A 15,696-nucleotide genomic window follows, 5' to 3' on the forward strand; every position below is an offset into this window, starting at 1 on the left:
TGGAGATATGAAGCTTCCCTGTTTAATTTTTATACAATAGTTTGAAAATAATTTAAGTACTGTTGTTGAAAGTCGGTCTCCTGCATCCAAACAAGGACCAAACAAGCATATTCAAATTTTGCATCTTGATCCGTATCTTTGGTCCACTGACAAAATTTAGAGGTTATCATTGACGTAAAGCATTTCCTTAATATTGAAAGCAAAGCAATTTGGTCTATAATTATCCGGAGAAAGATAGTCGCCTTTTTATATATCATTGTAATCGTAGCTGAATTCCAAGAGTCAGGGTATGTAATTTCTTTGTACATAGAATTAAATATTTTTAGTAGTTTTATTTGTGCCTGATGAGGAAGCATCTTTAGAAAGCTAGTTGGGATGTTGTCGCTACCTGGGGAAGATTTGATTTTGGTTTTACTAATATCATCTTTTAAGTCATTAATTGTAAAGTAAGTATCTAAATATTCATTATGAGTATCAATAATAAAACTTATTGGTGAGATAGGTTGAATATCTGAGAATCTTTGATAGAAACTTTTCCATACATTAAAGTTTATAACTGAAGAATTTGTACTAGGATTTATGTTGAAGCGAAATTTACGTATAGTGGTCAAAAATAAGATATTGTCCTTACTGTTGTTGATTGGGGTTGATTCGATGTTAAAATAATTCCTCTTTTTTGCCTTAAGCAGATTATTGTAAGTTTGTTTAGCTTTTCTATAATTAGAAAAGTTTACAGCATTCGGATCCTTTCTAAATGAATTTAAGTTAATTTGTTTAATTTTTTTCATTTTGTTACAGTGATGGTCGCATCAGGGGATTTTATACTTAGTGTATCTATTACCTTTAATCTTTTTGACTTGAATATAATTATTCATTATTTGGATCATAAGATTATAGCTATCATTACTATTTGAGTCAGTAGGATCAGAAATATTAAAAAACGATTCTCAATTTCTGTTAAATATCTTGAAGTGTTGTAGCTAATTCTTTGATACTTCTTAGGAGGTTTAATAGCTTCCTTTTGCGAGAATATTAAAAATTTATAGTTAGGAAGGGATCAGATGCGTCAATTGTTGTTGTGATGAATTCGGAGCAACAGTCTAATAGGAATTCTGAGCAGAATTATATTCTATTATTATAAAGTTTAATTAATAATTTAAGACAGAAAAATAATTATCAAATTTAAAGATTAATTGAGAAAAAATTCTAGACAGTATTATCTATTTTTCTAATACAGACGGACCTCAAATAATGGCCATCTCTAAACGGCGGCGGCCATTTATCGGGAACATGGAATAAATATGTAAACAAATTAACCTTCAAACAACGGGAATTTTTTGTTTCCGTCCGTTGTTCAGAGGTTTGACTGTATAATATATATACAGTATTTATAAATAAGTAAACTTAAAATATAAACTTTAGTATTATTTATAATAAAAATTTACTGGTTAAGATAAAAATTAAAAATTCTACTTTGTAGAACGGTTAAACATGAATTTTTCGAGCGTATTACAGTTTATAAATTATTTACTTTTATTTCAAACTATTAACATTAACATGATTAGGTTTTACAATAAATTGTAAATTAAAACATTCATAAAATTCATTCATGTAATGAAAATACAACTATATACATATAGTATTTTTTAAAATTTTAATTTATTATACTGTATTTCTATCTGAGGCGAGAGTCATAAATGTTTTAATCGTTAAGAATAAATCATTATAAAAACTTGAAAGATTGTCGAGAAAAAAGAAGTGATATACTTTTATAAATATAGACGATCTCTTACCACAATTTTGAATAAAATATTTTTAAAGAAGGTTGACTACTTTATTGAATAATTGGTTGAAGAAATACAAATAGAAGTTACCCTCCTTTTCATTTGATGGAATCAGATTGATCAAAGATCATCGTAACTTCGATCAACTGTAATATCTTATAAATGTTTTATAAATTTTGCAAAGGACTATGGATATAATATATATTTGAATTTTATAATTAATATAATATAAGAACTATATAATGCGTAATTTTCAAATGTAATTTTGAAATTTTTCCAGTATAAGTTCAAAAACTGTAAAAATTATAAAATTCAAATTTACGAGATGAACTGAAATGTAACATTGAACTTCTGTCATCATCATTGTCCATCCCTTTTTCCTCTCACAGAAGAATGGAATCTTGACGTACTAGCTCTCCAAACTATCCTATTTTGAACTATCCCCTCATTTCTGCTTTAAATCTTTCTTAATTACATTATTAAACATAAATATGCTTATATGTTGTACACTGTATCAAAGTATTTTAATACATATTTTAAGTATTTGTTGCATTAATTTATACAGTAAAAATTCATTAAAACATTTTCAATTGTACCTATCCTCTATATAGAGTACAGTTTTATATATTTTACAGTCTTTCTAATTGTCTAACTAGTGCAAATTTAATGTATATTATACATAAAGAATGCACAACTTGTGAAAGTGAAGAGTGAAACGGATTTCTTTTTGTTTCGATTGATTTTCCACCTTTTTAACACGATATCCTTGAATCCAAAATATTTCAGATTCTAGAAACATGATTCTTCTACATATGAAATCTAAGAAACTCTAATAATTTGATCCGTAGCAAGGGAAAAATAATGTATTTTTCGAGATTGCTCATTCTTTTATGATGAAACTATTAAAGCAAACATGATAAGATCCGAACATAAAATAAAATAATAGAAAATCTAAATAAATTATAACAAATAATTTTAAAAATTATTTATTTATTTCATAAAAGTCAGTAAAGAAAAGTAAATATAATAATTTTTAAAATTATTTATTGTATTTACTTTTCTTTACTGACTTTTATAAAAGAGTAAAAAATTTAAACTGATCATAATTCTAAAATTTTTAAATTGCTAAATAATTTTACATTTAGTAAACTTTCTTAGTAAACAGCTGATTTAACTTTAATTTTTAAATAAAAATTTTAATTTTAATAGAATAATAATTACGAAATTTTATTACGAGTCAATAAATTAATAAAATGAGTTAATTGGTTTTAATATAAAATTGCAATCTATTTTATTTGTACCTGTCTGAGTTTCTGTATGGAACCTATCTTTAAATATATTAAGGATTAAGAACTTAAAATGATTAACATATGTAATTATTTTTAATGATAAGCATTTTTCCCGATATTATTTCCAAATGTTTTTAAAACCAAAGAATCAATTCAGTTCTTTCTATTCATATAAACGTCGAAGTCTTAAACAGAAATGAATAAAATACTGTTTATATTTATAAAAAGTTATGCGATATATTCAGTATGGAATGCTTCATTATAACACAACATAAAGAAATATTTAGTTTTAGTTCTTTATATTAATATATATCCAAGAATTTTCAGATGGATTCAAATTAAACCATTGTACATGATTGTACAATAGTTTGATTAGTGTATTGACCTTGTATATATAAAAAAAACGCAGTCATATGGAAATAGTGATGAAATTAATGAAGCAAAATGCAATATATTCAAACATATTTGCCCAGTAGTTAAAATATTAATATATAAAATAAATATAATAATATGAATTAAATTTCTTTGTTAGAAGCTACTTGTTTCAAACAGGTTTCCTAAATAAAAACCTGCTTAAACACATAAAAATTATATCATAGTATATACAGTTATGTTTCTTTCATCTCAGACAGAAACAAAATTACGGTCACTTATTATTAGTATAAATACTAATTATCACTTACAAATTGATATAAGCATTGTTGTGTTTGATATAATCTTTACGATGTAAACAAAGCAGTTTTTAAAATAAACAAATTAAATATATATTTTAAAAATAAAATAAAATAAAATATTGTTTATCGTAAATATTTTACAAAAATGAAAATCTAATGCAATTTTGAAAAGAAAATTATTTTAAATAAAACAATATTTTATATATAAGTAAAAAATATCAGATGTAGCAACAATCTTATAAACGTATTTTATTGATTTTATCTTATGTCCATTGGTCAAGCAATAAAATTCCTAAAATAGATTGTTCTATTTTATTTCATTTGATTGAATTGGATATCGAAATTGAAAGTTTTGAAGTCTTTTCTTGAATTGAACGAAAGTGAATTGGATAGACATATAATTTTATTTTCCTTTTTAATCTTCACATCATTATAAGCCAAAATTATATTACATACATGTACATACATATATATATTAAATAGTTTTGAATTTATTAATAAATTTATTTTATTTTTTATAAAATGAAATGAACTAAATACAAAAAATTAATTAATTCCTGAGCAAATTCTACCAGATATCGGATTGATACGAAGCAAAAAAAAAAAAAAACATTAATTTGATTACGTATGAAGGAAAATTTATTATTCTTGTGAAGTAAAATGTTGTAAAAAGAGGAAAACAAGCGAAATTAATATTGACAAAATATATAGTCGATTGTTTTCTTTTCGATTTTATTTTCTGTAGGTTTGATTGAACTAGGAGAGAGAGAAGACATGGCAGTTTTCCTAGCAATTCTTGTCACAGTTTTGTACTAGGAGGACGACTAAAAAATTCAATTGCGTCTTTCAGAACACTTCACATTGCTGTCCTCTGTAATTTAAAAGAAATACGGGGAAAAAGTAAAATGTTAGAAAGAAAATCGAAAAATGGGAAAGTGTATTATAGATCAGCCATTTCCAGATGATTCTCCTTTTCCTTTTGTTCAGCTTGTTTACTTATAAACAACAAACTTCCATTAAGCTTCTTAATATCTATTCCCCTCTTTAAATGGATATTTTCGTTTTTTTTTCCTAAATCAGTTGTTGAAAGATTTTTAATATAAAAAAATAAACATTTATTTATATGCAAATTATATTTTTTAAAATTAATTTCTTTTTTTAATGAATTACATAATTATATCAGTTTTTATTTAAAAATTGAAATTCATTATTCGTTAATAAATAATTCGTTTTTAAATAAGGGACAGAAAAACTACGAGAAAACAGCATAAATTATTTATTTCAATTTTAAAAAATTAGTTAATAAATAGTTTAGCAATGTTTGAATCAATTTGTAGTAAATGAAAATAAATAAGCATTTTGAAGATATAAACATTAAAATTTATACTTAATTGATAAGTTTGTAATAAATAAAAATTAAAAAATTAACTTTAATATAAGGTTAATTTTCTTAGTTATATAAAAATTAATAATAATTTAATAATTATTATTAAAAATTAAGAATAATTTACATTATCTTTTCTGTAAAATTACGAAAATATGCTAAATTATTTAATAGTTCTATTAAAACAACTTTAAAATTCTACATTTTTTATTTATATTCTGAGAATTTTATATTATATTTCTATTACAATAGCATCTACATAACTGTATTTTACAATAACGCTTTTTTATTTCTTACTTTTGGCATAAAATCAATACAAAAATAGTTATGTATATAAATTTTTATAATAAAGTAGTGTCAATAAATTTAATTTTTAACAGAATGCAATATTTTAAATTTTTATTAAATTATTTATTTATGTTTTTTAGATTTTACTTTATCATCAAATCGAGTGAGAATTATTTGATATTTGAATTCGTCATAAATAAATGTAAGTTGACTAGATTTCAGTTTCTATACTTAGATATATTTTGTAAATATATCAGAAATTTATCATTGTTATCTTGTATAATGTTTATGAATTATTTTATTAATGTGTTAGCTTTATTTGTGAAGGAACTGAGAAGTACCTCGCAAATCCCGAGTGAATTCAGACAGAAAAAATGATAGAAACAAAGATATCGACAGTGAAAAAAATGAGTTTTGGCCCCGGGTGGTTTCAAAGTCAAAACACATTTTTTTTTATTTCCTAGTTCTTTCTTTCTATCTTTGATTGGTTACAGGCAATACACAAGAGTATATATTTATATGTATCTGTGTTACATTTTTTTATTTAAATGTTTTAAACAAATCGAGATTACTCTTTGATAAAGTTTTATAGAGGAGTAATTTGATGTAAATCACACAAGAAATGTATCAGATTGGAGAAAGAATTATTTAAAAAGAATTCGAAAATATCCAGAAATCAACTTACTTCATAATCTGCAAAAATAAAAAAAATAATAATAAAATAAAAGAATTAAAGTATACAAAGTTGAAAATCCAACATCAGTTTTCAGCTTGGCACTTATAACAATTATGAGAAGTAAACATATCGAGCTGATCTCTAGAGACTTTTTCTTCGTTGTATTGTGTCCAATTTGTTAATGCACTTAAATAATCTATATTATATGAAAATTTACAACTGAATAAATCCTTTATTAATAGTAATTCAAGAAATAACTTTTCAAGAATATATTTTTTAAATAATAAATTATATAATAGAAACAATCATTTAACACTTTTATCAAATTAATGTGATAATTTAAATCTATTTAATTATTTTAATTATTAAGCGTAATTATATTTTATTATAATTAAAATATACATAATTTTTATTTTTAATGACAAAAATTATATTTATTTTATAATCATAATTAAGATATATTAACAACTGAATTTATAGTTTTATTGTATGGTAAATGTTAAATTATTTACGTTTAATTAATGTTGTTTGCGTAAAAAGTTATTCAAATTTTAAGAAAAAGCATCTAAATGTAAAGACCATGTTTATGTTCTATATATATATTGAAAATTTAATCATAAATGGTAGCGAAAAGGGGATATTAAAATTGTTTAGGCTATCCATTTTCCTTAATCGATATATAATATAATTGCTTTGGTTGGTATATAATGTTATTCCCTTGTTTATTGCATATATCATAATGATCTGGGATAATCCATCTTACATTCAAACGAAACACATCATCTAAATATACTATAAAAATAACGAAAGTTCTTGTACACTTTTGAGACAAAATTAAGTTTCTACCAAAACAAGTTATTTAAAGTAGTTAAGTACAATATATTTTGAATGTAAATTACATTTTTCGAATATTTTTTCTAACAATTATTGATAGAGATTTTATTTAAACTTTAACATAAAAAAGTCTATAAGTTAAGTGCTGTTTATTGATTAAAGATTAATCAGTAAAAACAAATTTACTATAGGAAGATATTTAGATATTTTATGTTTATATGAGAGCATTTTAAATTCTTTTATTATATTTTTATAACAGGTTATAACAATTAATGATTGTATTGTTGCTCTATTTAAATTTTTTCCTAGAAAAATTGTTAATATAATTTTATAGAATCATATAAGTAATTATTCGATAAAAGAAATGAATTTGAATAGTATTTTAATATACTGTATTTTTATTTATTATAACTATGTGCGCATTGACGCACGCAAATATTAATAGTATTTTTGTAACTGTTTATATTAGTTATATTGGATCTGAAAATTTAATTTTTGCTTGTTAATTAATATATTTTGTGTTTTCAATTCATTGTATGTGGTAAAGAACAAATAGCTAAAGGTATATATAGCCTGTCGCCAGTCGCCATGACATCGTGTTACATAAGTAGCTCATTTTATGTAACATGAAAAGTAAACACGCTTATATTTAAAATATCAAATTAATAAATTTTGATTTTAATTACTACGAAAAGGATATATGAACTTTTTAAATTAATTAATACAAAATTTTAATCAATCAATCAATCAATCTTTATTTGTAGTAAGGAAAAAAACCTTGTTACAGGGGGTTAGTATTATACATAGCTTTAAGTTTACAAATATAGTTTATACATTATTCTGTTAGCCAAAACTGTAAACACAGCAGTAAAATTATACAAATTTTTGATAACAAATATGAACATATAGATAAATTATTATCCTTACACATTATGTTTTCATGATATGTTTACATAGTAAATTTAGATAATAAAGTAATGAATCAACAATAAATTTTCAATTAATTCAGTATCGTTCTAGCTCATTTGTGATTTGAATAAAAAATTATTTATTTTAAACATATTGCTTATTATTAGGTTACCTATCCTGGCTCTGTAATTTAAGTCTTGGTTCGTGTAGCTTATTTGAATGATTTGATATTTTTTACGATGTTTTTCTAATGCAGCACAGTTCTTAAACAAATGAAGTAATGAAAAGTCCCTGGATTTGCACCAATAACAGAATTCTTTAGAAAAATCCATATAAGTATTATTGATAAATAAATAGAATTTGTTAAGTCTGATTTGAATTAGTAAACGTTTAATATTCATGTTTATATTAGCAGATAAGATATTCGATTCTGTAGGTATATTTAGTGTTTCCAAGTACCAAGGGTGATAAATCGACTTCATTATTAAATTTTGATCTTTTATAATAGACTGTGATAAGGCTGATTCCATTATTAGTGTTTCCAATTATCCTCTGAATTATCAAATATTCTGCTTGAGACACCAAATGATTGAAGTACTTTATTAAATTTGTATTGCCATGTTTGTTTTTGAATTTGAATCGTTGATTTGGGTACACATAATTTGATGTATAAATCTTATATTGTCATCGTTGGTATTTATTAATCTGTAGTAGAATTTGATCAGTCTCTTCAGAAAAAAAGGGAATAGTTGATATCTGTTCGTTTCTGCTCTTATTGCGTTTCCTGGGACTGTTCTTTCGATTCTAAATAGTTTTATAACGAAATTTTAATTATGATATCAAGTTTTTAAAATAGATTTGAAAATAGTAATTTAATGAATTTAAAAAAATACTGTATATAAAAATTTTATTTTTAAATATAAATATAAATGTACTAATTTATATTTTTTAATTAATAATAGGTATTTTTAAAAATAACTACTTATCTAATATTAAAATTTTATTTATAAATAATATAACAGGCAAAAATTTAATTTCAAAATGAAATTCTGAAACTTCAAGTCAATTAAAATAGAATTTTATTATTTACTTTCTTGAAGTTAATAAAAGATGAAATGTTTTTCGATGAATTTTTTTAAAAGAAAATGTAAAATTCATTGAATTTATAAAAAATAAATGTTAGTAATTTCTTCGGCGGAATTAATTAAATTTAAAATATACAATTTTAATAAAATTCTTTCAACAAAAAAAGAAATAGCATTACTTTAATTTTAAATTAAAATCATTTCAAGTTTTAAATATAATTTATTTTAAAATATCTTTATATTTTTTATTTTAATTTTTTAATTATTTATGTGATAAATTCTAATTAATTTTTAATGATTTTAAACAGCAATAATATTAATGTTTTAAATATTTATAGGCATATTATAAAATAAACAGTATGGCATTACATAAAATGTATTTAAATATTTCGAAATTTGCTAAATGAGTTTCACGTCAGATTAGTTGCAATGTAATGTATGAAGTGTTTTTGAAAACTAAACGATTTGAATCATTTTATACTAATTTATATGGAATCAGTTTGATCCAAACGTTGCCTTTTATCTACTGTGAAGCGTGACGAGTAACTCATGCATAATACACGTTGATGCTATGTGGACTTCCTTGCTGTCAGCCTTGAGTTACGACAGAAGGATGGCTTCACTGTCTGGCACTTGGTGCGTGGAAGATGCAAAATTTAAAGCTCTTCCGGATGGCACACTCCGTTAAACGTTATATAAACTGCAAATAATATAATATTTTTCCATCTGTCTTCTTCAGGGTGTTAACTTTTATATATTTTCTCGAATAAAGTTCAAAAATTTTAAAATTATTTTTCTGTTTGCTACGTCTGCTTGCTGTTACAACAAACGACGAAAGAGGCATGTAAACGATAACTTATAGTAATTATAATAATCTTTATTAATGCTTAAGTAGTTTGAAATTTTAATTTTCATTTAACAACTTAATAGTTTCAAACGTTAATCTTTAAAGTAGCTCGCTTGACCTGTCTAGTAATGTTTTCGTCGCGCGTCAGTGTATGCGAACGGTTGCGTCAGGCCGCGCTTAATTAAGTAATTTGAAAGGTTAATTATTTGTTCCTTAATTTTTACTAATATAAATAATTTTTAAAACATACAATTTTGTTTGAAATAACAAATGAAAGATAGCATTAACGCTTTTATACAGATAAAATGTATAATTATTTATTCTTTATCGCGTACAGTAGATAATTTTAAATTTTATTATATAATTTAATGTTTTAACCAAAGCTATACTTTAAAAAACGAATCTTAATTATTGGCTTAATAAGCCACTTTAAAAATAACCTTTTGCTTCTTAATGCTTAATTTATAATAAATATCTACAAATTAGATGAAGAAAATCATTATTAAAATCAACTGTTGAAAAATACATATCTCTGTAAATATGTAAAACATAAATTTTTACTACAATTTTAACGCTAATTGAACAGTTTAATGCGGTTTATATACGACTAATTTTATTTATATGATCACTAATATCCTACAAGCAGTATAAATATAAACTTAATAAAATTATGTTTATGTACAGTACAACTATTGTTAATCTTGTAAAATAATTTTAAAATCTTATTTAAATAAACGCACTACGTTTCGCGGTGTATGCAGTTTGTATTATTAAATGATTAAGAGTATGTTCGATGCGACAGAACGCGATCAGTTAACAAGTTGTAATCGAAGTATGAATTCTATTTTTGTTTTCTGTTTACTAATTACCATGAAAATTCGCACGATGAATATGCAAAATACATTTCACTTTAATAAAAATACTTAATATATTCAAAATTTTGAGATTTTATGCTTAATTACCGCCTAACATATGTCAGAATAAAATTTAACTTTCAAAACAACCTGATAATATTCTCATTTAATTTGCTTCTAATTATTAAATTCAACAAATTTTACCGATAAAATCTCTTTATCGTATTACATATCATACAATTTAAAATATGAAAATATCAGAATATTTAACATAAATAAATATTAAAATATTAAGAATTAAATCCATAAATTAAAACTTTTTTTTAGTAATACAGAAAAAAATTAACAACAGAATTGTAATTTATAATTTGAAAAATAGGGAATGTAGTTAATGTTTTTGAGGAATTTTTTGACGAGAGATATTCTTCCCAAATATGAAGACATCATTAAAATATTTTCTGTATAAATTAATGTTTAAAAAAAATATTTTCTTCTATTTTTCTGTAAATTAATTCAGTTAGATCGCCTCTAAGAATTCTTCATCCCATCTATTTAGTCTCTAAATAATATTGGACCAAAAAATACCCTAAAATAAGCAATATCTTAGATATTCTAGTTAGAATTCAAACAGATTACGGCTGAAGATAAAAAAAATTAACGTGATCTCTATAATATATTCATAGGTAATCTTTAAATCTTTAGAATTTTAAAGCACTTCAATAAGAACATTATTAAGTAATTTAAATATATTCAGAAAATCTTTCTTTACTGAGAAAAAGAAATCAACTGGTAGTTTCATGGCTTTTCAAAAAATGGGAGAAAAAGTAAAAGTAAAAACCTACATATTTAGATGATATTACCGTCTTTATAGGGATACATGAGCTCAAAAACAAATAGAATCGATTGATATTCCTTAAAAATCATTTCGAACTGATAATAATATCAATAATAAGAATAATGTAGAATGGAATATATTTGCATACATTCAGTCTACAGAGTTATAAGAAGGTTTCTTCAATTTAATGCTAAATTATGATAAGATTCACCGCAGGAAACCACACCGTATCCGACTTGCTGAAGATCAAGCATTTCTCAAGTCAATCAGAGAAGCGTTTACAAAACAGAAGGAAATAATAATAAACCAGCATTTAGTATCCACCAACAAATCTTTATCGGCTAGAGTGAAGCATATAAAAGTGTTTGTTAAAAGCGATGCTACTTTATCACAACTAGCTTTTTAACTCCAAATAAAGTTAATTTTCAAATAATTAGACTAATTAATAAAACAAAACGAGAAACAAAATAAATCAGATATAAAAAATTGAGATTTATAAAAAAAATTTCGATTACTATACAATCAATGACGAGATGCAAACATTTTCATAAAAAATCAAAAATCGTCTTATAATTTGTTTATATAAAGAGATGATTTAAATTAACACGTTTTTGATTATTGTAGAAATGTATTTTAACATAATTGCTATTTTAAAAAATCATACAATATTTTTGTTTTGAAGATGTGAAAACAAAATAAAAAGTAAAAAATTCCTGGAAAAAATTGACTAAGAGATGTGAACAACTTAAATTTCTGAGTTAATTGTACACATGGGAATCCACAGAGGAAACAAATAGGGCACTTTTCCCTTAGGATCGAATAAAAAATTCCACAAATTATGATCGTAAAAGTGATTAAGACAATATCTCAATCACTGTAAAATTACATAATATATAACTTCATACCCTCGATCATAGAACCCTTTTTCTCTTTTCTTTTGTAATGATAAAATACTGTATTCTATAATCTACTTGTGGAAACTCCCCAAATTAAATAATTACATAAAAATTTATTGATGTAAGTAAACTTTACTTCCCCACTGGAAAATTTTCTACGGTCGCCCATGATTGTAAAAGTAATGTTCAAAATAACCACTCAGTCGGTTTGACGAAAACACAAATTTTATATTTACAGTAATGTACAAAATAATCCACTTTAGAGTTACAATTAAATATGCACAACACTAATTCCAACAACAACCGACTATTCCCGTACAAATTCGTCGAAAGAACTCCTTACGAACAAACAGACTTGTAATTAACAAAACCTCCGAGTCAGGAACAAGTTCATACACAAACACGTAACTTCCAACGAGAGAGTTAGTTAGCACCTCGATAACGACGATCTCCCTTGATCCGATCCGATCCGATCACCTCCGATACGATCACACCCGACCAGCCGATCGCGATACGAACTTAAATAGTCGACGGCGTTCGAACCCTGCTCCAATCAAATTTGAATGTTCCCGCAACGGCCGCCAACGGTCACTTCCCGCCGGCCAATCGTCCGATGGTTGACGATTCGAAACTTAACGGTTCTTCCCACGGAAGTTCCTAACGGTCGTTTCCAACGGCCGATCCTAACGACTTTTCCGTTATGACAGTTCGTTATAACAAACAGGTGGGAATCGCGCGTCTTGGCGATTCCATACCTTACAGTAAATATTTTAAATATAAAGAATATTGTATTACATTACATCAAAACTGAAATAAAATAAAAGTAAAACCATTGGCATCAAAAATATCGCTAGAGAAAAAATTCATCTTGAAATATTAGAAGAATTGAAAACAAAGTGTATTACAATTAATGGTAATAAAATTAAAGGATCTGCTTTAAAATGTACAGAAGCAAAAAATATTATCATCTCATAAGCTTACTTACTGGCATTATTGTTTAAAGTGTATAAATATTTAATTAGTGAATGGAGATACAGTACACCAAAAATGAGAACCATAATGTGTAAGTCGAGCTGACGTCGCAATCGTTCGTGTCGCTTTGCGTAAAAAAGTAACTTAAATCGCTATTTTTTAAGTTTATTTTTAAGCATCTTAATTTATGCAGATATTTCTAGAATTTTTATTAAATTTATTTCTAGAATTTTTATATACTTACATATTAACTTAGGTTCGCAAAATGGTTTGTTTCATACACGAAAAAACCTTTTCAATTTTATAATTTATTTTCGTTCAAAAAACACAAATGCAATTCTTTTTAAATATTATTTTTATAAAAATATTTTATAAAAAATGATAAAAAAATTCTCAACTTATAGACTTGGAAAATATTTTTAAATAACAAAAATATCAATAATAATAATAATTTAAAACTATTATTGATATTCTTTTTGTTTAAATTACATAGATTTAAAAACATTTTTGTTCTTATTCTACAATTTTTTCATGTATAAATGCCGAGTTCTTTAACTAAAAAATTTATTATGCTTATTTTTATAATTAAATCATAAAATGAATTAAATTCTTTCTTCTTTTATTAGATCTTTTGGTGATGATTAATTACGAATTATTTTTTTCTTTCTAAAAAGAAGATAGCGAAGAGCAATGTAAACTTTTTATTTGAGAATTTTTTTACATGTGAATTCGTAATAAGAAATTAAATCTATTCATCAAATTATTTCCTTATTCCAATTTAATTTTTACTTACAAAATGTTAATAGAAAATAATAAAAATTTATAAATTTAAATAGAATTGATAGGAATTAATAAATGCGCTTACTTTAGATGTAATTATTGTATTTTTATTAAAATTGCAAAGTTTCTGCACTTATGTTTTGCATTTTTTTTTAAAAAAATTAGCTGTAATTAAAAGAAAATATAAAATTTAAGCTGTGTTAAAAAATTAAATAATTTGAAGATTTTTCCGATCGATATGATTTTATTCTTTTGAAAATCACTTTCGATTTTTATAAATGAGATTGAATTTCTTTTAACGTTTCCTGAATTTCATTAATTTTGAACTTTTCTATTTAAGTTTTAAATATTTTTTTATTTCTTCCTTTTTAACGTTTTATTCTTACAGCAATCATAGAAAATAATTTCTCTTACAACGAAAAATATATATTAATACAATTTTTACAACAAAATCCGACTTGAAATAACGTTCATTTAAAAAAAAATAATGTGGTATTTTATTAAAACAAAATATTTTTTGATATTTCAGCATTTAAGCTAGAAATTTCTTTCTTTGTATATTTCTATGCCTTGATATGAACAATAAAATAACATAAATAACTAAAGCAAAATATATCAAAAAAGCTTATAAATGGACGTATAAAACATCTTATAAATCGTTATATATTTATGATATATATATATTTTGTATATAAAAAGGACATACGAAACATAAAAAATGTAGAAAATTCCAGAGATGAGTCTCAATTACAAAAGTTATAAAATAAAATACATAAAATAAAAACTAGTAAAAGATTAAATCTGTAGATTATGTAAGATTCAAAATAAAAGTAAAAGAATACACGTAAAAGTTCAAAAAAGAAGAAATTCATAGTATACATAATGAACAAAAGACTAAGATACAATAATAAATAACGGGGAAACAAATGAAAGCTATATATAACACAAATATTAGAATATAAAAATATATATGCCTATAAAAGGCAAAACAGAATATACAAATATACATATTAAATGCAGAAAGAACACAAAATTGTAAGTAAAAACCATAAGGAATAGGAGTTGCAAATTGCAATACGAACACATTTTACATGAAAGAGATAAATTTAAGAGACTATGAATACGAAACGCATAAGAATCGTAAGTATATAAACATAATAAATAAGAGAAGAAATAGAAGAACTCTTATATTTCTTGAGAAAAGACATTGACTACAGAGTCGTAGCGGATATAGAAACAAATTATAGAAATACATAAAAGAACATAAGATAGATACGAGATACTTGACAGAACTTAAGAGATAGAAGAAAAACATAAAAGAACATTTCAAATATATAAATACCTGAAAGTACTAAAAATATATTTTACAGAAATTGAGAAAGTAACATTTTCTTTTATTTTTCATCCTCAATATAAGCTTTCTTTTTAAAAGGAATGTACAAACTGTTTCTACCTTCACGCCATTAAGTAGAAAACAATCAAGTTATCCATAACTATTTGTTATTTTAAGTGAAAAGAGCAGATGGTAGATCAAATCGAAGCCACCTTTGAGAACGTTTCGTATATGTATTTACTCTATATTGAAAGTC

At 24.0% G+C, this 15,696-nt stretch overlaps 1 protein-coding gene across 1 annotated transcript in view; it reads left to right on the forward strand.

Moving 5' to 3' along the window:
• The first annotated feature begins 5,571 nt into the window (after nucleotides 1-5,571).
• The window catches only part of LOC136972618 (uncharacterized), a 264,970-nt gene continuing 254,845 nt past the window's right edge, over nucleotides 5,572-15,696 (forward strand). Inside the window, exon 1 of the mRNA XM_067267201.1 lies at nucleotides 5,572-5,621. The gene's annotated coding sequence lies outside the window, so the exon portion shown is untranslated. The remainder of the gene's footprint in view (nucleotides 5,622-15,696) is intronic.

The sequence above is a fragment of the Centruroides vittatus genome, unplaced genomic scaffold (assembly GCF_030686945.1).
Source record: "Centruroides vittatus isolate TY-2023 unplaced genomic scaffold, ASM3068694v2 contig_299, whole genome shotgun sequence".
Classification (NCBI taxonomy): Eukaryota; Metazoa; Arthropoda; class Arachnida; order Scorpiones; family Buthidae; genus Centruroides; species Centruroides vittatus.